Below are 25,395 nucleotides of genomic sequence, written 5' to 3'. Positions count from 1 at the left end.
TCTGTGTGTGGGTATGTCTGTAACATGTCCTTTGACATATGTGTGGTAAAACATATAACTGCGTATCTAGCAACATTCATAGTGTTTGCCATTAACAAGTTGTGTGGTATAATAGTAATACATTTACTGGACCTTACACTGATTGTGATGGATGATATATTTCTTTACACATCAGCTTGATGTATATCTGCTGTGGCTGGGTGGTGCATCGTGTTGCATACAGTGTGCCAGGTACTCTTGTACAGTCTTATGTAGTGATTTTATTTTGTTGCTGTGCAGAACATGGTTCATTAGACAGAGAGTGAGCAAGGCACTTTCAAGCAGTTGTGGGGTGAGCAGTGATAAGTTGCAGTTACAGTGTGTCACTCCCGGTTAGCTAATAGGTTGCTATATATGGCAGTTCAGTGATATCTGTACTGTATAATGTTAAATGTGCCATATGACTTGCTCAGACATATTTTCGTATTTATGTCTTCCAGGGATCATGGCCCATCGCAGGAACCCCAGTTACAGTAGTGCTGAAGATGATATAATTACTAGCAGTATGATTCAGCACTACAGTCTCATGTTCCCACGAACCAGCCAGGACCAGCAGGAGCATACTGCAATGTGGCAAGATGTTGTCCGCAGGGTAAATGAGGTAGGCCTGCATAACCAGACAGTGCAGATTGCAACAGGAGGTGGTGTTAATATCCACCCCCCTTCAGCAGAGTGGAGGAGCTGCTCCTGAGCCTGGTGGCACCTGCCCAACAACAACAGCAGCAGACATACACCATGATGGAGGTTGGAGCCACCCAGCAAGCACACATGAAGTATGCAGATAACATGGCATCTCTGTAGACTACTGTTATCTGTATTGGTAGATCATGCATATGTGAGATGTGGAGTGTGTTGTTCAAAGATGTGGAGCCTGTTGTGCAATACTGATCATTTGGAACATAATCTGTAGCCCTGTGAATGTAAACGGTTGTTGTACTGTAAGATTGCAAACACACAGTAGCAATGCCACAGTTGTGGCCACTGACAAACTGTCTCATCTCTATGTAGGTCCCTCTGGGGTGACATCAAGGCAGCAGACAGATGCTGGTGAGTGTGTTCTACATTTATTATTGTAAATAAAAAGTGCATGTCATAGTTAAGGTGTAGGCCATGTACACATCTAACACACCTACCCATAATGCATGATGTGCATGTTTGGTGTAAGAGCACGCACATCTCACTAATGTGATTAGCTGCTTCAAACACATGCAATACCCAGACCATCTCAAACAAATGTGGCTAGACTGTAGTGACCATTGGATAGGCATAGTTGATACTCAACATGCACATAACATACACATCTATGTCATACACAGAGCATTTTAACATGCTACACATAAAGGATTCCCAAACCCTCTGTAAAGACACACTCCAGTATTCAAAATCTCATCCACACATTACACATAATATACCTGAGGGGTAGAAGCCTATCATGAGGCATTTAAACACTCTGCAATACACTACACATTCATGTCAGGGAATGCTCCTTATTGGTCTCCTTACAAACTCACGTAACAACTGGTTGTGAAATGGTGAATGTAGCCAAGGTAGTACAGTTCCAGCACAACATGATTAGTGCTGGTTTGGGAAACATTTGTAGCCTTTAGTGACCACATGATGCTTCATGATGATGGCCTATGGTACTATTCCCCATCCAGTTATTGTAACCACAGTACTACACATAGCTTTCATTGCTATACACCTTAATGTTGCATGTGTGCACACATATGCACCTCTAAACAATATGCATACCAATCACCATTTGCACTACTGACACATATATGTCTTGTGATGCTATTGAGCCTAGGTCATGTGACACACATTGGGTATGTGTAGTGTTTAAATATGCAGTTGTGTTTTAGCATGCCATGTCATGGATGAGACTGGCATGTCCACAATATGATCTACACTCACCATAAGTACCGTACATTGGGTATGTGGCCGAATGGTATTCCATCAATTATCCATGCACAACTGATGATGTTGTGTGAATACTCATCATGCATGTGCTAAAAATGTGTCCACAATTATTTGCTAAAGACACAGAGGCTGTAATCAGCATTGGATACCTATCTGACACACAGATACACCTCCAGCAATGGTATGTACACCTGTGAGTTATGGTGCATAGTACATTACAGGGTTATGAATACCTGCACAGCAATGTTATGTCCATGTATGCATTGTGTTTCAGGGGGAGGCCCATCACCTAATAACAAAACACATGCATCAAAGCCATGTATACTGTTAGTAACAAGGACTGTCTACACTTGCACTGCATGCTGTTGAGCAACACATGTCCTGCATGCTGACATATGTGATATGACTGTTTTGCTTGTGATACTGTACCCCACCATCACCTGCTATTGTGTATGTTCTGAGATTGCTGGTGTTGTGTGTGTCTGCTTTTGGGAGGAGTGCATTTTTGTGTGTGTGCATGTGTGCATGTGCGCATGTGTGCATGTGGTCTGAAGTCATGTTCAGGTCTTAAAGTGCGTTTCCTGTTTTCCTCTCACAAGTGCCGAGGTGGGGCTGGTTCAGTACAGCAGGGAACCTGATGTCACTGAGACAGACAGTGATGATGAGGATAGGTGTGTTGAGGCACAGGCAGGTTTGTCAGGGTCTGTTGTTGGGCCACCAATTGACACTACACAAGTCTCCACCCCATCCATGCACACAGTCATACTGCCTGTACATCCATCATCACCATTGCCCTTAGCTGAGGGACAGTGTATGGTTGGCACTGGCCAGGACAGTGTGGTATCTATAGCACATGTATCAGGACACAGCAGCCATAGCCAGATGTCTGGAATGGTACCACAGGCTAACATGGTGCTGATGCACAGGGTGACTTTAATAATGTATAGCAATGGTTGGATGTGTAGCATGTTGTCAGCAGTAAAGTGTAATGATATCCTTGAAGGTATAGCTGAGCAGGCATGATGCATTAAAGCTGTAATTAGCAATGTTGTACTGTTTTCACCAGTGTTTATTCCAATTGTGTTTTGTTTGCCCATGTGCCACTTTTCTGATGGGTGTAGTTGTGTCAGCATGCGTTATACAGTGGACAGTAAGTGTGGGGTGTGTGCAGCACAGGTTTGCAGGTGTACATTTGTGAACATGGTGGAGGTTCACTGTCTGCATGTACATGCATATTGGACACATGGGCAGGGTGACATGCCCTGTATTGGCCAGTGTTAATACTCCATAGTTTCTATTGGTGGCCAGTATGCATTGTACTACACACATTTTGGAACTTGAGTATACATGTGTGTGTATGACATGGGTTGACACTGTGCTGTGGGTGACGCTGTTGTTGCTGTCATTGGTTTGCATTACTAAGGTTAACACTGTCCCAGCTGTATAATCCTTTAGTAATGCATGCTGTTCACCTACAGGGTTGCATGTACCATGCTATCACAAACACAAGAAATTCTCACTTATACAGTAAAAGTGCATTAGCCTCATGGACCCCTGCCATAAACTAAATATATAATAGAAGGTGTGAAGTTGTACCAAAAAAGAGTTACATACCAAGAAGGGATAACCTCTCTGGTCAGCATCATTGAGAAAATACAATCCTTCAATAAACATGCAAGGCAAGCTTCAAAATACAAAATGGCAAGGATTCTAAAGACCACACTAAAACTTTCTTTAGTGTTGTTTATAATCTACAGGGGAAATCTCAGATCGAGTCACAGTTAATGTAAAAGGTCACAAAGTATACTTATCTGACTGACATTACCAATTCCTTGTCAGACAGTTTGAATGCGGATTTCACCACCGTGTCGTTACACAAGGGCCACATTTCCAGACCTGAAGAATGTAAAACCTGATGATTCACAGACATTCTAGTTAAAACATCTCTTTACCAAAGTCCAAACCACAGTGGCAATGGTACTGGACAGTGTCCCTGGCTGTGTCATACACAAGCTGACATATGAAGTCACCACTCATCTAAACACTCTGTCCAGATGCAGCCTCTATACTTGTGGAATGACGCACGGTAATGGTGTTCACAGTCCACAAGGTTTGAGCTACAATGTCTTCTTCTTCTCCTTTCGGATGCTCCCATTAGTGGTTGCCACAGTAGATCATCCGTTTCCATTTCTTCCTGCCCTCTACATCTTGCGCTGTCACACTATCCACCTGCATGTCCTCTCTCACTACAGCCATAAACCTAATCTTAGGCATTCCTCTTTTCCTGTTACCTGGCAGCTTCATCCTTAGCATCTATTTCACAATATACTCTGCATCCCTCCTCAGCACATGTACAAACCAACTTAATCCTGCCTATCTGGCTTGGTCTACTAACCTTCAAACCTGGCCTGACCCTCTAATATGCTTATTCTTAAACCTGTCCGCCCTCATTGCACCCAGTGCAAATGTTAACATAAATTGATTAAGGGTAGAACTACAACAGGTTCTGGAAACTCTCACCCAATAAGCCAGACAAATGTTATCTGGAAGGCTATGGAGCACAGCATTATGGAACTCATTAACAGAGACATTATGAACCTGCAAACACTGCACCATATCCACTTATGTTCTCTAAAGACCAGATCATGGCTCCTACACCTAGTAGACTTCAAGCCAGTTAACAAGGCTATAGGTGAGGGAGGGGAGGTCAACACAGCCAAGCTATAGCTCACCAGAAATTCATACCCATCCAACATTCTGGTATTATACATAACCTCAACAGACTGACCATAAACGATTGTTAGATGATGGCTTGACAACGGACGCACAGATGTAAACCACACAGTAACATTTGCAGCCTCCATGTACTATTCTATGCCAGTAACAAGTGGTATTCACCTACACTCAGTCCTGGGACCACTCCTGTTTGGCATATAGCTTTCTTAGGTACAAGCAAACACAGTAGGGATATGTCTGCTCACATTTGATGAAAATGTATACTGTGGGCTATACTTTATTTTCCAGATGACACACACATCCTCCAAAAGGGTATCATAGAGACAGATACCTGGTATCAAACTCATGCTGTAAAGCTATAAGCCAAAGAAAGCATAGTTATCCACTTTTAGAAAACAAAGTATCCCCAGAGTACCACATAGGTAGTAGCCCCCAAAATGTGGAACAGGTACTAATGTATACATAGAACATGATAATCACATTACCAAAGGGTTTTGGAAATCCCTCTGTGGAGCACATAAGCAATAAAGGGTTTGCATGCAGATCCACAGAGGTTGTTGCACACCTATAATGATTAGTCATCTTTGCCAGACTTTGCTTGCTTTGGAACAGGTTTCAAATATACCTCAAACATAAACCCTCACTCACTCTTTTAAATAGAAACCTCGATGAGTGGATGTGAAACATAAGACATAGCCCAGGGATCACTGCAGTGGCTAAGCTTGTCACAAGCATACAGAAGTGACCTAAGGTCTGGAAAGCGCCATCAAGCTCTGGCAAAGATAACAGATGCTTTCATGGAGACAGCAGAGTGCCCACCTATGAAATAATTGAGGTCACGTGTATGTATATGGATTTACCCCACAGCTACCTTTACATGTGTAATGCACATACAGTTGTCATTGTGATATGTCATACACTAGAAAAAATCAAAACCCACTCCACATTGAACAACGGTGTCACACACCTGGAGCACACACACACACACGCACACACAGTCAGCAAGTGCGAGATTCAAACTCCTTCCTAACTAAATTATGGTACTACAGTAGTATTGCATTTACATGACGCGCTATACACATTACTGGGATTTCACCTTTCCACAGGTATATTTGTAGGATGGTGACATCATCAGACTTGTCAAAGATGAGTATACCACTTTTAAGGGGTGTGAGTATTCTCCAAAAAGGTTGCTCCTCCCCAGGGAGACACACACACACACAGTTGGCAAGCGCAGGATTCAAACCCCTACCTAATGACATTATGATACTACAGCAGTATGCATTTACACTACGCATATACACATTACTGGGATTTCACCTTTCCACAGGTATATTTGTAGGATGGTGACATCATCAGACTTGATAAAGATGAGTATACCACTTTTAAGGGGTGTGAGTAGTCTCCAAAAAGGTTGCTCCTCCCCCGGGAGACACACACAGTTAGCAAGTGCAGGATTCAAACCCCTACCTAACTACATTATGATACTACAGCAGTATGCATTTACACGATGCGCTATACACATTACTGCAATTTCTCCTTTCCACAGGTATATTTGTAGGATGGTGACATCATCAGACTTGACAAAGATGAATATACCACTTTTAAGGGGTGAGTAGTCTCCAAAAAGGTTGCTCTTTCCCAGGGAGACACACACACAGTTGGCAAGTGCATGATTCAAACCCCTACCTAACTACATTATGATACTACAGCAGTACGCATTTACACACTTTATACACATTACTGGAATTTCACCTTTCCACAGGTATATTTGTAGGATGGTGACATCATCAGACTTGACAAAGAGGAGTATATCACTTTTAACGAGTGTGAGTAGTCTCCAAAAAGGTTGCTCCTCCCCTGGGAGACACACACACGGCAAGTGCAGGATTCAAACTCCTTACTAACTACATTATGATACTACAGCAGTACACATTTACACGACACACTATACACATTACTGGGATTTCTCCTTTCCACAGGTATATATGTAGGATGGTGACATCATGAGACTTGACAAAGATGAGTATACCACTTTTAAGGGGTGTGAGTAGTCTCCAAAAAGGTTGCTCTCTCCCCAGGGAGAGACAGACAGACAGACAGACAGACAGACACACACACACACACACACACACACACACACACACACACACACACACACACACACACACACAGTTGGCAAGTGCGGTGTTCTTAATCCAAACTAAATGCGTCTTACACTTCAGCAAGCAATATGGAGTTACAGGGTGCAATACAGACATTACTTGCTGACAATTTGCACAAAGGTTTTTTTCACATTTGCTAACCTCAGCAGGCTTATCATACTAGGTGTATTGTGAGTGTATTGTATGCATAGGCCATGACCATATCATATATGGGTTGATGCACCACATGCTGGCACACACAGAGTCAAACCAGTGGCTAAGCTCTGTCAACCCAATACTGGACAATACAGTCAGGAGGAGTAGGGTCATACAACCACAACACCAACTGTCTCACATAGGCCTACAATATAAGCACCAGCAAAATACACATTACCATACTTGTTGAATACAAATATTAATCTGAAAAAGAGAGAGTGTCCTCCTAAGCAGACAAGCAAGCAACATGCACCTCCAAGCACATGCCAGAAAACACATAATACACCAAAGGCAGTGTGCCTCACAACAGGCCCTAAGGCAAAACAACATACCCAACACACTAGTAATAGGTTACTTCATACTTAGGCACACAGATGTTCCACTCACTCGGTTGGACAAGAGGAAGGTTACTGTCAGTTGTCTGTCAGGTGCTATGATCCGCCACATAACACAAGTATTTACATCACTCCAGAACAGGTACATATATGACGTGTTCTTTGTACATGTCAGTGTGAATGATCTGAGACATACCTCCCAGGACAACATGACAGGAGATATATAGTAGCTCTATGATCATGTAGCCCAGGCTGGTATGACCCTGACCTTGAGTTAGCATCTTACCTTCACCTACATGATACTGCAATATAACAGAAAGATGATAAACTTCAAAAATTGGCTGAGCTTCTGGTGTCATTCAAAGGGGATCCAGTCTCCGTCTGCTTGTGATGACATGATAGACAAGCCTTGTTGCTTCGCTACAGATGGTTTGCACCTGTCGCCCCTATGCTTCTGAATACTGGCCAAGGCTCTTGCTGTCCCCATATTACCTTTTTTAGGCAAGGCTCAAAGGTTCATAGGTAGGTACTAGGCTATCGGCCCTGAGGTCAATACAAGCCCAGCCAAAAAGGTACCCTGGCTTTTGTCACCCAAGAAATTTATTTTCCTGTGCCACTGTCGAGCAGAGACACAGAAGTGATCCCCAGGGTGGAATTCCTATTTCCCATCCAATCATCAAGATTTTTCTTGAAGAGTGCTAATGAGGAGCTTTGTTTGATATAGATAGGTAGTTTATTCCGGAGTATGGGAAGTCTCTGGGACAGGAATCTATCCCTCCAGCATGTTCTGTTTATTGTGGTGACAAGGTTTAGGTCCCTAGAGTGTATAGGTTCATAGGTAGGTACTAGGCTATCTGCCCAAGGGCATTTATAAGCCTACCCAGAATATGTTGGCTTTCACCTCCCTTTTAAATTAGTTTCCTGGGCCTCTGTCTAGCAGGGCCACTGAAGTGATCCCAGGGGTAAATTTACAATTTCCGATCCACTCATCAATATTCCACTTGAAGAGAGTCAGCGAGGGGCTCTGCCTAACATCAACTGGGATTCTATTCCAGAGCGAGGGAAGTCTCTGCGACAGGAATCTATCCCTCCAGCACATCCTGTTTATTGCTGTGCTGAGGTTTAATTCACTGGAGCATGTGGCTCTAAGAGATTTGGTTTTCTTGAGGTGGAGCATGTCCATTAATTCCGGATTGGACATGTACTTGTACGTCAGGCATAGATCACCTCTGAGCAGGCAGTAAGCAATCGAGTAGAGCTGGAGTTTCTTTAGTCGAGCTGCATAGGGCATCTCTTTGAGGCCCATGATCCTCTTGCTGAGGTACTTCTGTGGTCTTACCAGTTGTTGCATGTGCCGAATAAGGTACATACCAAATGGGACATTGTACTCTATTATGGGCCTAATGAGTGATGAGTAGAGGGGCACAATGACCTCTCTTGATCTAGAGGTCAACCCTTTTGTGATTAGGTGGGCTACATATAAGGAATTTCTAACCACTTTGGCAATGTGATTATCAAAGGAGAGGTTACTATCTACCTGGGTCCCCAGGTCCCTAATTACATTTTCCATACCTAGTGGATTACCACCTATGTGGTAATTCGTGGGCACTTTGTTTTTTCCAAAGGGGATGACTATGCATTTTTTGGTATTCAGTTTGAGGCCATGGTTTTGACACCAGGTATCTGTCTCTGTAAGACCCTTCTGGAGGATGTCTGTGTCAGCCAGAGAGTCGATTATGGCCCCCAGTTTGCAGTCATCTGTGAACTTGGTCAGCCATAGTCCTCCCATGCTTGCCTGTACCTCAGAGAAGTATATACTGAACAGGAGGGTTCCCAGGACCAAGCCCTGTGGGATGCCACTTGTGACTAGTTTAGAGTCAGACATGGCACCCGCAACTTTGACCATGTGTGTTCTATCCATGAGCCAGTTGGCCACCCATCTCATGACATAGGGGTTAATGTTCAAGCTGGTAAGCTTGTCTATGATGCCAGAGTGGGGAATGGTGTCGAAGGCCTTAGTGAGGTCCAGGTAGGCTGTGTGGACTATCTTCCCTTCATCTATGGCCTTGGTAACTGTTTCAAAGAAGTCAACTAGGTTTAGGAGGCAGGATCTGCCTTTAACAAAGCCGAATTGGGTAGGGTCCAGTGTCTGGAGGTTCGCAATGTCTCTGTTTACGAGTTCCATGATAATTCGCTCCATAGCTTTGCAGACCAGGCTGGTCAGGCTTATAAGGCGATAGTTTCCAGGTTCTGTTGTAGCACCACCTTTGTGGAGTGGGATGACTATTGCTGTACATCATTCTTTGGGTACATAGCCTGTGGTAAGGCTGAGTCTGAACAGTGAATTTAGGTGAGAGTTTAGTTCCTTTTGGAGCTTGTGTAAGACACAGCCTGGGACACCATCCAGTCCCACTGATGCTGTGTTCTTAGCTTTGGAGAGGGCTGTTTTTACTTGCATGTCCATGATGTCTGGGGCGCTGCATTCTTCTGTAATGGACACGGGCCCTTTTGGGAGTGAGGGGGGGTGGCAATGTCAGTTGGTTCAGTGTATTTTTTGCCATTTTGCAGTAGCTCAGAGCATATCTGAGAGTTGCCACCTAAATGTTTGATATAGCTAAAGAAGGCTTTGTGGTTATCTTTAGATTCCTTGTCAACTTTTCTTTAGAAAATGGCCTTGGATGATTTTATGAGTGATCGTAGTTTGCTAATAATGATCAGTGATGCCTTCCCTTTTTGGGATTTTGTTCTATCATGTAGTAGTTTCCTCCTTCTGTTGTATAGCTTATTTATGGCCAAGGACCAACAGACTGGTTTCCTCTTTTTGGAGGAGTGAGTCTTGGTTTTACTTGGGATGGCTCGATCCATGCATCCCTACAGATGCTCATAGAATGCACTTGCAAAGGATTCTGCTGATTGGATAGCATTATCCTCTAGCAAGGGGGCTTTGAAACTTTATACTTCGGTCTTGAGAAGTGTGAAGTTTGCTTTTGAAAAGATTTTCACAGTGGTTTCCTTGACTGGAGGTGGGGTCGGGATGTGGCTGTCCAGTGTGATTATTTTATGATCTGATCTTACCAGCGAGGGGTTTACCTCTGGTGTGGAACACTGATCCCCCATGTTGGTGATGATCAGGTCCAGTATGTTGTCACCTCTAGTGGGCATGGTGACCAGCTGTTCCAGGGCGTTTAAGTGTATAAACTCTAGGAAGCATTGGGCAAAGGAGTTTGTACTTGAGTAATTCTCCCAGCCAATGTTTGGGTAGTTGAAATCTCCTAATATCATGGTGTTTGGTAGGACCTTTATATTTTCCAGTGTTCTCAGGAATGCTGAGTGAGGGTCCTGAGACAAGGTAGGTGATCTGTAGCAGGCTACAATCTGATAAGCAGCTTTGCTCACTGTTAGTTGCACTTGGATGGTCTCTGAGGCCTCGTGCTGTGCCACTAACCTGGAGGTGTGGGTATCCTTTATGAAAATGGATACACCCCCTCCTTTTGTATTTCGGTCCGGGTTTTGGGGCCGAAGCTCGGAGGGATTGGGATTTCTTTAAGTGGAGCATGTCCAACAGCTCTGTATTTGACATAGCTTTGTATGTTAGGCAGAGATCACCTCTGAGTAGGCGATATGCGACAGAGTAAAGCTGGAGTGTTTTGAGACAGTCTCTGTAGGGCATCTATTTGAGGCCGCTAATCCTCTTTGTGAGGCATTTCTGCAGGCTTTCTAGTTGTTTTAGATGTCTTGGGAGGTACATACCAAAAGGGGCATTGCACTCTATAATGGATCTAATCAGTGATGAGTAGAGGGGAGCTATGACCTCTTTTTTTCTTCATGAGAATCGTTTTGTGATGAGGTGTGCCACGTAGAAAGATTTCCTGACTACTGTGGTGATGTGATTATCAAAGGAGAGACTACTGTCCACCTGTGTCCCAAGGTCTCTTATCACACTGTCAGTGCTAAGTATACTACTGCCTATGTTGTAGTTCATGGGTACAGAGTTTTTACCAAAGGGGATGACAATGCACTTTTTGGCATTGAGCTTGAGGCCATGGCTTTGACACCAGGCATCTCTCTCAGTGAGGTCCATTTGTAGGATGTCCACATCGTTAGTAGTTTCGATTATGGCTCCTAGTTTGCAGTCATCTGGGAACTTCATTAGCCAAAGACCTTCTGTGTTAGCCTGTACTTCAGAGAAGTAGATACCAAACAGGACAGGACAGAGGACTGAACCCTGTGGTACTCCACTTGTCACTGGTCTGAAGTCGGACTTGGAGTCTGCTACTTTCACAGTGTGGGTTCTGTCAGTGAGCCAGTTGGCAACCCATCTTGTGACATAGGGATTCATGCCTAGTTTAGTGAGTTTATCCATAATTCCAGAGTGGGGAGGTGATGTTGAAAGCCTTGGCAAGATCTAGATAGGCTGTGTGAACCACCTTACCCTTGTCTATGGCTTTGGTGACTGCTTCAAAGAAGTCTATCAGGTTTAGGAGACATGATCTGCCTTTTACAAACCCAAAATGGTTGTGGTCCAGAATTTGGAGATTACCAATGTCTTTGTTTATAAGTTCCATGATGATATGTTCCATGGTCTTGCAGACCAGGCTCATCAGGCTAATGGGGAGCTAGTTCCCGGGGTCTGTGGTGGCTCCCCCCTTGTGTAGTGGGATAACTGTCGCTGTGCGACATTCAGCAGGCACAAAGCCTGAGGTGAGGCTATGATTGAACATGGTACTTAGGTGTGGTGCCAGTTCATTATGTAGTTCATGTAGAATGCAGCCTGGGATGTTATCTGGTCCCATGGATGTTGTGTTCCTGGCTTTGTAGAGTGGTTTTTACCTGTGCAGCCATGATGACAGCAACTTTGCATTCTTCCGGTATAGAGATGGGCTCTTTCATGGGTGAGAGGGGGGGGGTAAAGTTAGCACTGATCCTATCTGCCAGATTGTTGGCAATATCAGTTGGGTCTGTATATTTAGTGCCATTGTGCTGTAACTCAGAGCAGATCTGTGTGTTGCCATTGAGATTCTTGACATAGCTATAGAATGCTTTGTGGTTGTCTTTGGAATCAGTGGTGATTTTGTTTTCATAACTAGCTTTGGAGGATTTTATCAGGGATCGCAGCTTCTTACTGAGGCTGACCAGGGAGCTCCTCCACTCATGGATTTTACCCTCTTTTGCAACAGTTTCTTCCTTCTGTTGTGCAGTTTGTTTATGGCAGGGGACCACCAGATTGGCTTCCTTTTCTTGGAGGATAGCGTCTTGGTTCTGTTTGGGATAGCACAATCCATGCACTCATGTAGGTGCTTATAAAGTGCAATTGTGTAGGATTCAGTAGTCGTAACTGTATTGTCCATCTGCATGGGTGTCCTGAAGTTCACCACTTCTGTCTTAAGAAGCATGAAATTGGCTTTGGAGAAATTTTTGACATGGTTTTCTTAATGGGGGTGGGGGCAGAATGTGGATATGTAGAGTAATTAGTTTATGGTCAGATCGGACCAATGAGACATTGACTTCAGGTGTAGAACACTGGTCACTCAGGACAAACCAAACACCGTAACCAACACAAATAACCACAAAGTGAGCTAAATGCTACTCATTGCCAGAAGTCTCAGCCCCCAAATGTACACACTAGAGGCACTTCTCAGTATGGAGAATAACGATATCTGTGCAGTAACAGAAACCTAGTTCAAGGGTCCAGAAAGCACACCAGCACTACCAGGATACTACTCATGCCATACCTTCCAGCATCAGAACCTGGGTCATAGTACATAGGGTGGGGATGTATCCATATTCATCAAGGATACCTACACCTCTCTCTACATGCTCTCTACAGGATATGTACCCATAGAATGTTGCACAGCAATTCTTCCCGCTCCACAGGGGTGGGGCCACAAAAGACCCTTGGCATTCATGCTCTATGAGCCTGACAAGTCTGATCTGCAAGGCAATAGAGCCAATCATAATGGAAGTCAACAATAAAGACATTGGGAACCTTCACACAGTTGAGCACACCCAGTTTAGCTTTATCAAATGCAGATCATGCCTCCTAAACTGGGTGGATTTCTTTGAGACAATTACCCAGGCTACAGATGATTGAAATGAGCTCCACACAGCCTAGCTATACCTCGCTAAGGCCTTTGACACCATTCCCCAGTCAGGTATCATAGATGAACTCACCAACCTGGGCATGAATCCATACACCACAAGATGGATTGCAAACTGGCTCACAGATAGATCCCACAAATTAAGAGTTGCTGGCTACATGTCAGACTCTACACCAGTAACAATTGGTATCCCCCAGGGTTCAGTCCTGGGGTCCCTCCTGTTTGGTATAGACTTCTCAAAAGTACATGCCAACACAGGAAGGTTGTGGTTGACTAAGTTTGCTGGGAACTGTAAAGTGTTTGCCATAATAGATTCCCCAGATGACACAAATATTCTCCAGAAGGGACTCTAAGACAGATGTGTGGTGTCAGAATCATGGCCTCAAGCTCAGTGTGGAAGAATGCATAGTAATTCCCTTTGGTAAAAACAAAGTACCCACAAACTACCATATAGGTGTTACCCCCTTAAAACTGATAAGGTAATAATGTATCTGGGGACACAAGTAGATAGTCATCTTTCCTTTGACAACCATGTTGCCAAAGTGATTGGGAAATCCTATGTGGCCCACCTAATCGGCAAAGAGTTTGCATCAGGATCAAAAGAGGTAGTGGTGGCCCTCTACTCTTAAGTCATCAGACCCATCATGGAGTACAATGCACCATTTTGGATGTACTGGACTAAGCATATCCAGCAGCTGTAGAGACCACAGAGGTACCTCACCAAGAGGATTACTGGCCTCAAACAGTTGTGTTATGCAACACAACTGCTAAAACTAAATCTGTTCTCCGCTAACCGCCTACTCAGAGGCACACTCTGCCTAACATACAGAGCCATGTCCAACACATAACTGTTGAACATGCTCCATCTATGGATAACAAAACTGAGTCACACTACACACTCCAGGGATATGAACCTCATCACAACAATGAATACAACATGCTGGTGGGATAGAGTACCATCCCAGACACTTGCCTTACTGTGGAACAGAGTCCCAATGTACATCAGACAGAGCCCGTCACTGGCACTCTTCAATAGGAACCTTGATGAATGGATGGGAAACAGATAATTCACGCCAGGCATCACATCAGCAGCCTCACTAGAAAGGGGCTTAGGGTACTAACTATTAGAACTGGGGCTTAGGAGACTACCCAGTGGGGTGGTGAAAGCTGCACAACTTGCCTAGGCTGATATATGCCTTTGTGAATATAGTCTAATACATACCTATGAACCTATGTGACAGGTACATGTCTACCGATAGTAGATGTGTACTTCATTGTACAGTCATGTTGTACAGCAGGCACATGGACCACATACACTGTAATGCTTACAGATAGTGGTGGCTGTTATGTACACTGGGTGAGATGTGCACCTCATGTCTTTTGTGCCATTGGGATGTGTGCTGGGTGGGACAGTCCTGGATGGCTCCCTGTCATGGCCACCCTCTTACACACATCTCTGCCCATCCATATTTGGCTTATTATACTGTGTTCCCCCTATATATATATATATATATATATATATATATATATATATATAGGTACATAGGTAGGTAATAGGCTATCTGCCTGAAGGCATATATTAGTATGGTAAGAGTGTGCAGCTATCACCACACATGGAGTTAGTTCCCTAAGCCTCTGTGTAGTAAAGCTGATGAAGCGATCCATGGTGTGACAGTTCAGTTTCACATACATTCATCAAGGCTCCTCTGGAAGAGTGTCAGTGAGGGACTCAGCTTAATGTAGGTTGGGAGCCTGTTCCAAAGCAAGGGAAGTCTGTGAGTTAGTAATGTATCCCTCCAACATGTTCTATTTATTGTTGTGATGATGATATCCCTAGAGCATGTGTCACAGTGAGCTTGGGTTTACTTCAGATAGCGCATATACATCAGTTCTGCATTGGACATGGACCTGTCTGTTGGGAAGAGATCGCCTGAGTAGACAGTATGCAACAGAGTACAGATTGAGTTAAATTCAGTCTTGTTGCATGGGGCAACTTTGAGGCCAGTAATCCTCTTGTTGAGGTACTTCAGTGGTCTTTCCAGCTACTGAAGGTGCCTAGTCAGATTCATTGTAAGTGTGTCATGATACTCTCTGATGGGTCTGATGACTGATGAATAGAGGGAACCTCCTTTGACCTAAATGCAAAGACCTTGGCAATTTGTGGGAACACATAGCATGATTTTCTTACCACTTTGTGAATGTGTTTCTGGAAGTAGATATGACTATCCACATGTGTCCATAGATCCCTTATTATTACCTCCATATTTAGGGTGTTGGCACCTATGTGGTATTTGTATGACTGTAGCTCGAGGCCATAATTTTGACACCACATCTGTCTGACTGAGACCCTTTTTAAGGATGTCTCTGTTGTCCCAAACATCCATTATGACAACCGTTTTGCAGTCATCCACAAACTTTGCTAACCATAGCCCTCATGTGTTTGACTGTATTTCTGAAAAGTATACACCAGACAGGTGGGGTCCCAGGACTGAGCCATGGGGGACAGCAGTTGTTACCAGCTTGAATAGGAGACCACAACTCTTACCTTGTGGGATCTATCTGTGCCCCAGTTGGCAATCCATAAGATGACATACATGTTTATGCACAGGTTGTTGATTTTGTGGATATGACATGTGTGTGGGATGTTGGAAAAGGTCTTTTCAAGGTCTGTGTAGGCTGTGTGTAGCTCATTTCATTGTTGTATGCCCTGGGTGACTGCCTTGAAAACTGTCTAGCAGGTTTAGGAACCATGGTCTGCCCCTGACCAAACCAAAATGGCTAGGGTTGGATGTTTGTAGGCTCCCAATAGCTCTGTTTATGAGTTCCATAATGATGGACTCCATGGCCTTGCAGATCAGGCTTATTAGGCTTATAAGACAATAGCTCCCATGGTCTGCTGTGCACCAACACTTGTGGAGTGTGCCAAACATTGCTGTAACCCATTCAACAGTTTCACATCCTGTACAGAGGGTGAGTCTCAACAGACTGTTCAGGTGCAGGGTCTGTTTGTTTTTGAGTTCACATATGACACAGCCAAGGAAACCATGTCATCCCATAGACACCTTGTGTTTAGGTTTGGATAGAGCTGTTTAACCATTGTATGTGATTTCTGGGTTTTCAAAATCTCCAGATATGGTAATGGGCCCTTTTGTCAGTGAGAGGGGGGTAAATATGTATGAACCTGTCTGACAAGATGTTGGCAATGTCAGTCATGTACATGTATTCATTTACATTTTGCACTGACTCAGAACATATGAGTTTACATTGATATTTATGACATAGCGAAGGAAAGCTTCATGGTTCTCTATGAACTCTTTGGCAATATTTTTTCCAGAACATGGCTTGGATAATGTTAGGAGTGCTCACTGTTTCTTCATGATACTGATTGGAGATTTATTGATCTTCTGTGGATTTTCACTTTCTTTGAACAACTTAAGTACTTGTAGTACATAGTTCAGTTATGACAGGGGTCCAATATATTATATAGGTCTATTTTCATATCACTGTGTGCGCAAGGCAGGATTGGTGAATAGTGACAAGTGTCTGGAGTAAGAACTGCAACTGCCAGATATGTGTGGCCCACTGCTGTACTCAGACATGGCCTAAGTGTGTGAGCATGCCCAGTATGACCTTTCAGTATGTTACTGACTGAAATGTGCTAAATTTGTTTAAGTGTGTGAGCATGCCCACTATGGGCATATATACTATATGTGTGTGAAAAATGAAGTTGGTTTTTACTTCAGGGCTCACCTTTGTGTTGTACATCGACAGGAAGCACACTGTGCCAGCAGGGCTTACATGAGTCAATTTGCATAGACTTATCAACATTTCTACATACAGGGGGGACAGCTATTATTTGTACATTTCTACCTGGGGTGAGCACACCTGATTGTTACTGTGGGTGTACATAGGATGAGGGATTCACCTGACACATACACATTTGCTAGGCCTGCACTGCTATGTCAGGTACTCCATTTCAGTCTGTACTGTTGCCTATCGTACTGGCTTGAGGCATACCACTGTACTACAGACCTTAGCTTCCAATTACACGCATATTAGTTTGTGACTTTATAGCCTACCCAACCCACATCACACTGCCTGGCCTGCTGTTATCTGTCTGCATAGGCCTGGGGAGGAGGTTACTCATATGCCTCTTCAGAGGGCATGATACAGCATTTATTTGTTTTTGCGTTTGTCTACAATTGTCCTGCTGGCTGTGACTGTTAGGTATGTGACCCCCCCCCAACTGGTATGTGTGAGTGACTTAAGTTGCGTCTGTGCCAGTGAAATGCTGTCATGGCTTAGTGGTTCAGTACTGTGACTATAGTGCACAGTATCCTGAGTTCGAGCCCTGTCACTGCTTTTTATTTTCTTGCTGGGCAGACCTGAATGGTTAAGGAACAGTAAAGCAGGTGTGAGCGTGTTTACCCAACTTTGCTCGACTTTGCCCAACATTGCCAGATGTTGCGCTGGTTAGGATGGTGCGCAGCTATGCACAATTGTATTTAAATATGCTCAATACTGGTAAAATGTGCTTAGCAGTGCTTTATATTGCTTAGAATAGGGCACTCATGCCTCAGGTGGTGCTGCAGGGCTGCCTCTGTCGGATGCACATAGTACACTGCCTACACATGTTTGAAAACAGGTAGTGTCAAGTTAGGCATCCCTTTTACTGTATGTGCAAGTCCAAGAGAGGTGTAATTTCCAGGGTTCCTACTAAGTCAGTGTATGTGCTATGCGTTGCCTCTTTGCCAAGGCCAGGGCATAATGGGCATGCCTCCTTCTGCCTACTGGGTCAGGCTCAGGTTGTTCCTCCTCTGAGTCTCGCTGTGCCTGTGCAGGCCTTGGCAATGGTGGGGGGCTGTTTGGCCCTGTCCCATGCTGTTCCTGCTGCAACTGTTTCCGCGGGATCATATTGTGTAGCATGGCACATACCATGACAATTTGGGTACATGTAGTTGGTGAGTACTGCAAGGCTCCACCAGATGTGTCCAGGCACTGGAACCATGACTTGAGCATCCCAAACACATGCTCAGTTATGTTTCTTGTTTGTTCGTGTGCCTCATTATGGAGTTTTTGTTCGGGTTTGTGTGCATTTCTGATGGGTGTCATCAGCCATGGCTCCAGTGCATATCCAGCATTCCCCAATGGCAAATCTCTGGTACAGCTGTGTCAAATGCCAGATGTGGGAATCGTGATAGCTTCCAGGGCAGCCAGCACACACATTCCTTATTATGCCTTGGCCATTGCACATGACCTGGCAGCTGATGGAGGGGAAGCCCTTGCGGTTGATGTAGATCCTACCCCGCTCACCGGGTGGTGCTTTGATGCGTATGTGTGTGCAGTCTATTGCACCCACTACCTCAGGGTATTCTGCCATTTGGTGGAAAAGATGCATATTGCTGGCCAATGCCTCACAGGAATTGGGGAAATATACATGCTCACAGACATGTGTTGACATGGCATCCAGGAACTGGTGGAGTACCCTGGATGGTGATGCCTGTGAAATCCCCATCATATCACCAGTTGGTCTCTGGAAGGTACCTGTATCTAGTATTCTTATGCCAACACATACCTTGGTATCCACTGGGATGGGTTCCCCTCTGTTGGTTCTGTGTGTGAGGCATGGCCGGCACAGCTCAACAATTTGTTGCAGGAGGTCTCTGTCCACCCTATATCGCTTCACTATCTCCAGCTCATGTAGCCCCTGGTAGGTTACCCTGGGTCTGTACACTCTTCTCCGTCTCCTCACTGTGGGTTGCTCAGCAGCATTCACAACATCATAACCCTCAGCACCTTGCACATGTTGGTTTATGATAGCAAGAGCAGCCCCTAACATTTTGTCTGACTTAAGCTTTTTAAGCTTTCCCTCTTTGTATACTGTAGTGTTGCAGAGTTCTTGGGAAAAAACAGGGGGGAATGGTGCTTGCAGAGTTTAAAGTGCTGGGCTGGGCTGGGCTAGTCTGCTGCCTGTGTAATTGGCTGATTCTGAAATGTTTCAACTGGCAGCTCTGCTAGTTCTCATTGGTTAACTTCCTACTACTTCTTTTCCCTTTCTGTTTCCGCCCGGGGCAGCGCCGAGAACACGCGTGGACATGCTGTGTGCACGTTTGCAAGAAATTTTAGATATTTTCACAGTGTGCACCTTTGGTTTCTGGTTTTCAAATAGGACAACTGTAGACACACCTCTTGCAATCTTGAGCAACTCAGGGCAAATGCAAGCCACTGTGCTCCAATTAGCTTACAGCCTTTCTGACATACCCCCTCATGATGTCACCTATATTCTACTCTACTACTGACCTACTCCTAGACTTACACTCTTGGGACATGGCTCACATGCTGGGGAAAATTGGGATTCACTATCCTTATCCTCATTTGCATAGGAGTGCCTACTAGTGCATGGTTATATCTCTCACACTGACCCCCCCCCCCTTAGCAACCAGTACTCAGTGGCCATGTTATCTTCAGCCTGCCATTCACCTGCATGGCAGGATAAGCTTTTTAGTGAAAATGGCTATTTTTGGCTGTTTTTAAATTATTTTCTTGTTTTTTAAAGTGCAGCACGTTTAGGAAGCTGCTTATGCTTAAACATCGGAGATTGGGGAAAAAGTAAGATTTTAACAATTTTAAACATTTATAAATGCCAATGGCCTTATATTTGGCCATTGGCACGCTTCCTCAACTGTATGCATCCTTTATTTGGAGCTGTCATAGCTCCGCTTAGCTATTTGTAGAACGATGCTCGTTACCAACGGAGTACATTTCTGCAGATAACACTAATCTTCCACGGACAGGTTAGTGTTTTCCTGGATTGCAAATTTACCTCATTTGCATAGCTTTCAGCAGCAATGAAGTAATTTGCATACCATGACGCTGTCCGGTAAGAGTAGCTTTCAATGAGCAGGGGACTTTACCTCGTAAAGCCCCTTATGACTGGGGCTTATTCCTGGATCACAGACATATTTGGCCCGTGGTCAATGTGGGACGCCTTGCTACAGCCTGATTCAACACACTACGCCCTTGCAGCACTGCAAGCATTTCTATGATAGCGAAGACCCTCCATTAGGATTTCCTTAATTTAGGGATGTATAATGTCACTAGCCATTTTTTACCTATACCTTGAAAGTTTTTATGAGGCCATTTGAATTCACTTATTGGTCCCCAGACTTCGGATCCTGCCGAGAGGATGACGGCAAGTATTGTTGATTCAACTGAAACATAGCCTTAACGTAGTTGGAATTAGGTCGCGGGGAAGGGAGTGTAGACGAGCGCCCATGGTGGTCGCTAATCTTTTCCACTTAGGATCTAGATTGCCCACCCATACTCCCCCAGGTAAACCTAGTGGGCTGGCTAGTTTGCAGCGGCCATTGACCTTATTGCGTACATAGTCTGGCTCATCAGGTCTGCCATCTGACAATAATGTGCTTCAAGCCGTTAATTTGTTCAGGAAATGAATCTGCTAGTTTCTCCTGGTTAACTAGAGTCGGGGAAAAGCCTTCCAGCTACTTCCCAAACTTTCCATTATGAATTCCCTTATAAGCTGCACGCTTGAGGAGAAATGATGCGCCATTTTGTTCTCGTTATTACTAAAACTGTTTAAGATCGGACCATTCAGTCTGGAACGGGAAAGGGTATGATTTCATCAGCGCATCTAAGACCTATAGCCATTTCATCCCTTTGAGTAACCTCAATAGATTGCTTTAGATGGATAGCTCCATGCTAGTATCAGTGCTTATTAGGAAAACGTGAACTTAGGTTATACTCTACTTGCAGTGCAAGGCAATGTTGCCTATCAAACAGTCCCAGGTTTGGCCATGAGAGTGTAGAGCAAGCTGGGCATGAGGTCTAATCCTTCCGAAATGGATTTAAATCCACATAAATAATAGTTAATATGAAAAACCAAAGACGCCCCCTGGGAGCCACTTAACTCCAGACATTTACTATTGAAAGACTGTAACTTCTGAGCAATCTGGATCTGTAACATGACAAACAATCTGCTCCAGTATGTCGGGTGTCAGTTGGATTCTTCTGCAAGCTCTAAACTACCATTGGTGGTCTGAAAGGACTTTCGATTTGAATCACCGCCTAGTGGAAATGAAATTCCAGAGCTATTTTGCCCTTACCCAGACTCAAAGGTGAGGTAGAAACGCCACCACTCGAGCAGCTGGTGTTAAGAGGATATTGGGACCATGGCTCACTTTTGGTTGCATACTATGGGGTATTATTGCCATTGGATTGGAACCAAGAGAATTCCAGAATGGTTAATTTCAAGCGTTTGAGGTCCAGTACTTCCCTTCCCTAGAGCCATGACCATTTTTTCAGATTTTAGATTGCCAGTCGGCCAAAAAAATTAGTTGTAGTTTCCCACTTTTCATTTTAATTGCCTATTAGGGTACTACCCAGGCTTGCATTTTTGGGTCTATGAATCTATCCGACAGGCCCTTTTGGGCGTATATTTTCCTCATCAGCAATCGCATGTTTGCTCTGTGCCGCAATAGCGCTAAGGCAATTGAGATTGGGGATGAATTTTAACTCATTTCCAAGAACCGCAACATTTCCGTGTTATTAACCCCTATTGATAAAGCGGTGGCAAGGCCTTACTTTATGGCCATTGGCCATACCAGCTTCTTAAAACCTCGCCGTAAACATGGATTTATTTCATTAGCCTCCTTTGGGCTTTGAGTAATACCTTTCCGTTTGGAACTCCCTTGTGCTGAAATCTCGGCTATTGCTTGCTTAAAGGAAAAATGGTGTATAGTTGCAAAAGAGTACTTGGTTCTGAGGTCCTGTTCCTTGGAGGCATCCCGTACTAGTGAATATTTGGTGGAGCACTGGGCGGAATGAACTGCCCAGGATTATGTAGGCAGGTTAGTTTTCTGGATTGCTGTAAATTTACTCATTAATGCGGGGGGCAATTGCAAATTCACAGCTTACCAGGTAACCTTGCGTGGCTGCATGATGCAGTTTCTGTGCAAAGAGCATCAGGTCAAGACTGTCAACTCCTTGCTAACAAAAGTATGGCACCTGCCTCTGAAAGACAGCTCTGATATGGCTTAAACAGTTGGATTTATATATATATATATATATATATGAACGGGCAGATCAAATTGCCTAGTCCATGGCTCCTCAATGAGGCTTATATTATGCAGCTACCAAATTAGTGATATATATATATATATGATAGCTCGTGTGTGTGTGTATATATATATGCATATACCTATGAACCAACACACACACATATATTGGATATATCCTTTTGTGCCATACCCAATCTAGGAGATCCGAGTAGATATATATATACCCGTAGGGTGACGCGGCAGCTATATATATATATATAGGTTTGCACTTGAGTCTAATAAACTGAAATAATACCGATATACAATATACACTGGCGAGTCCAAGCGGTATACGAGCTGCCACTATATATATATATACTGGCTGTATATATCGCGGATGGATCATGCACTACCGGTATATAGCTCTATGCACCCAATAACTGTTTGATGGTTAGCACTATTCACTTTACTAGTCAGTTTTGGGAAAGTTGGGCCACCTCTCAAAAAATCCATGGGTGAAAGGTGAAATATGCGGCAGGTAGCTACTCAAAGGAAAGTTCTTATTTCAGCATGCACTGGACACTACAGCTTTGTATTTCTTAGCATCTTGGGAGCTTTTTATGTTAACCAGCATAAAACTGTTATGTGTGTGTAGCTCATATGCATATATATACTGAACAATTTCTTACATTTCTTGAGCACTTGACTGGATGCTTATTAATCATGACTGTCAGGATTGTTCATGAAGGTTACAATTTGATGAGTCAATGACTGCTCCTAGCATTTGAGTTTCACTGGGACTGTAACTGAAGGCTTTTCTCACAGTCAGGTTTATGCACTGCAGAAGGCAGGCATATTCTTGCATATTTCCCAGCCATTGGCATGAACTGGGTACTTCAACATTTTTATCTAACTTTGTAAAATTGGGAAAGTTTCCTTCCCTCGCAGTGGTAGATGACTAGGCCTACTGCTCCAAGAATTATATAGTCCTTTAATGTACAGGGGCAGCGGCATAAAAATGGGCTTTGCCCAAAAAAATGCTGGCAAAGGTTCAGATACTGCCTGATAACAAAGGGTTCCCAGCCTAGACATTGCCTGACATGTCTCAAAAGGTATTATCCATCCTTCCAGCACCCCATCTCCACCATCCTTGCCAACATCTCACATCTCAAAAATCTACCTCAAGTTACCCATATTATCCCTTGATTCAGAATTGTCAATAGGCGCGTGCTAACCCCACATCAAGTAGTGTAGTGCAATACCTACGTTGCGACGGTAACTCATGCGGAAAAAAATTACAAATTCCCTTAGTGTCCCATCGACCAGCCTAATTGCGCCACTATTTCTCCTGATCTTGTTAACATCTATGCCCCATTCGCCCTAGAAGACGATGCAACTACTTGTGCTGAATAGCAGTACGATGTATTTATGCCACAATTACCCAGTCTGACATACGAGCTAGCTACCTAAGCCTCTTGAGCTCCTGCCGCACCTCACCAGGAGGTGACCAGGTGTCCAATCTGTGTATATTAAGGTGACCCCATGTCTCACAGTTCGTAGTCAACAATTTGACACCAGAATGTCATGCAAGGCTAATAGGTGTTTTCTATCAAACTTGATGTTTGCCATTAGCATACTTCAGATGTGCCAGTGAGCCACTTTATTATGGTGCAGGACTGCTCAGGTGATTCATGCGTTATCAGGCAGCTAGGTCGGAGGTGTCAGGCATTCTTGATTTTGCATGTCTTATCTAAAGCTAGTCATTTAGATCCTGGAAACACTGACTCATAATGGCGCCCCTGACTCATTGCACAGTTTAAATCGCCTCTAGCATGTCATTTTGTGCAAGGTTCCATTCCAGAGCTTTAGCTTATTGCGATGCAGGCATCAGAATAAGACCCCATACTAAATCGTAAACATATGTGATAATACACATTTTGTCAGGTTCACAGAGTACTTGTTCAGTTCACGAACTTCGTCCACTTGTTCAGTCTAGCTTACTGACACAACTGGTAGCCAGTTCTTGAGGCCCCGACAATAAACACTTGCCAGCACTGTCACCTGTCCAGCTTACGATTCAAAATTAGTGTTGGGCTTCTACCATGTGCCTGACTGATCAAGTCACTTATTATTCATGGTGCTTGTATGTGACTTAATTAATTGGTCTATGTCGATAATCACTAGAGGCACTAGGATGTCATTAGCACCATTGACAATTGCTTTCATGGGTCTATTCTATATGTCACTGTCTCCAGGCTTATTGGTTGATTTTGTTTTTACCTGGCTTCATACGGAAGTCATGCTAATCGATTTCTCTAGGTTCTTTTTTATATTTTATGTGGCATTTTAATAGAGTTCTACCCAAAGCAGCATACTTGGTTGGTGATTAGCGAATACTCACTTTCCAGAATATGATCACTGGGAGGTCCAGAGAATTTGGGATTCATATCCAATTTCACCATCTTAGGTCGTGACTTGATAGTGAGTCTCCACAGGCATTAGACTTTTGTATGATCCCCACATTGGTACCAGTGAGCCAGGAGAAATGCATTTATAACCAGTCTCCTATTCTGTTATCAAACAGCTATCACATATCTGATTTTTCTTTACTTTGATCTGAGAGATCTTTGCTCAGATGTTGGAAGACATTGCGAAATCATTGTGACATTCCTTCAGATGCTTTCACAAACTCGCTCGACAGCATTGGTTGATCTATTTCACGATGCCACCCGGACAGTCAGCAGCCCCTACCCTTCGACGATCGAGTTTGCTTATACTAATTTCTGAGCATCTCTAGACTCTCCAGGTCTCTAGTTGGATTGCTAAAATGAGGGTAGTTTATATATCTTTT

Source organism: Protopterus annectens, chromosome 4.part1, assembly GCF_019279795.1.
Source record: "Protopterus annectens isolate FY-2018-M chromosome 4.part1, PAN1.0, whole genome shotgun sequence".
In the NCBI taxonomy this organism is placed as follows: domain Eukaryota; kingdom Metazoa; phylum Chordata; order Ceratodontiformes; family Protopteridae; genus Protopterus; species Protopterus annectens.
The sequence above is the reverse complement of the archived record's forward strand: the minus strand, read 5'-3'. Positions refer to the sequence as shown.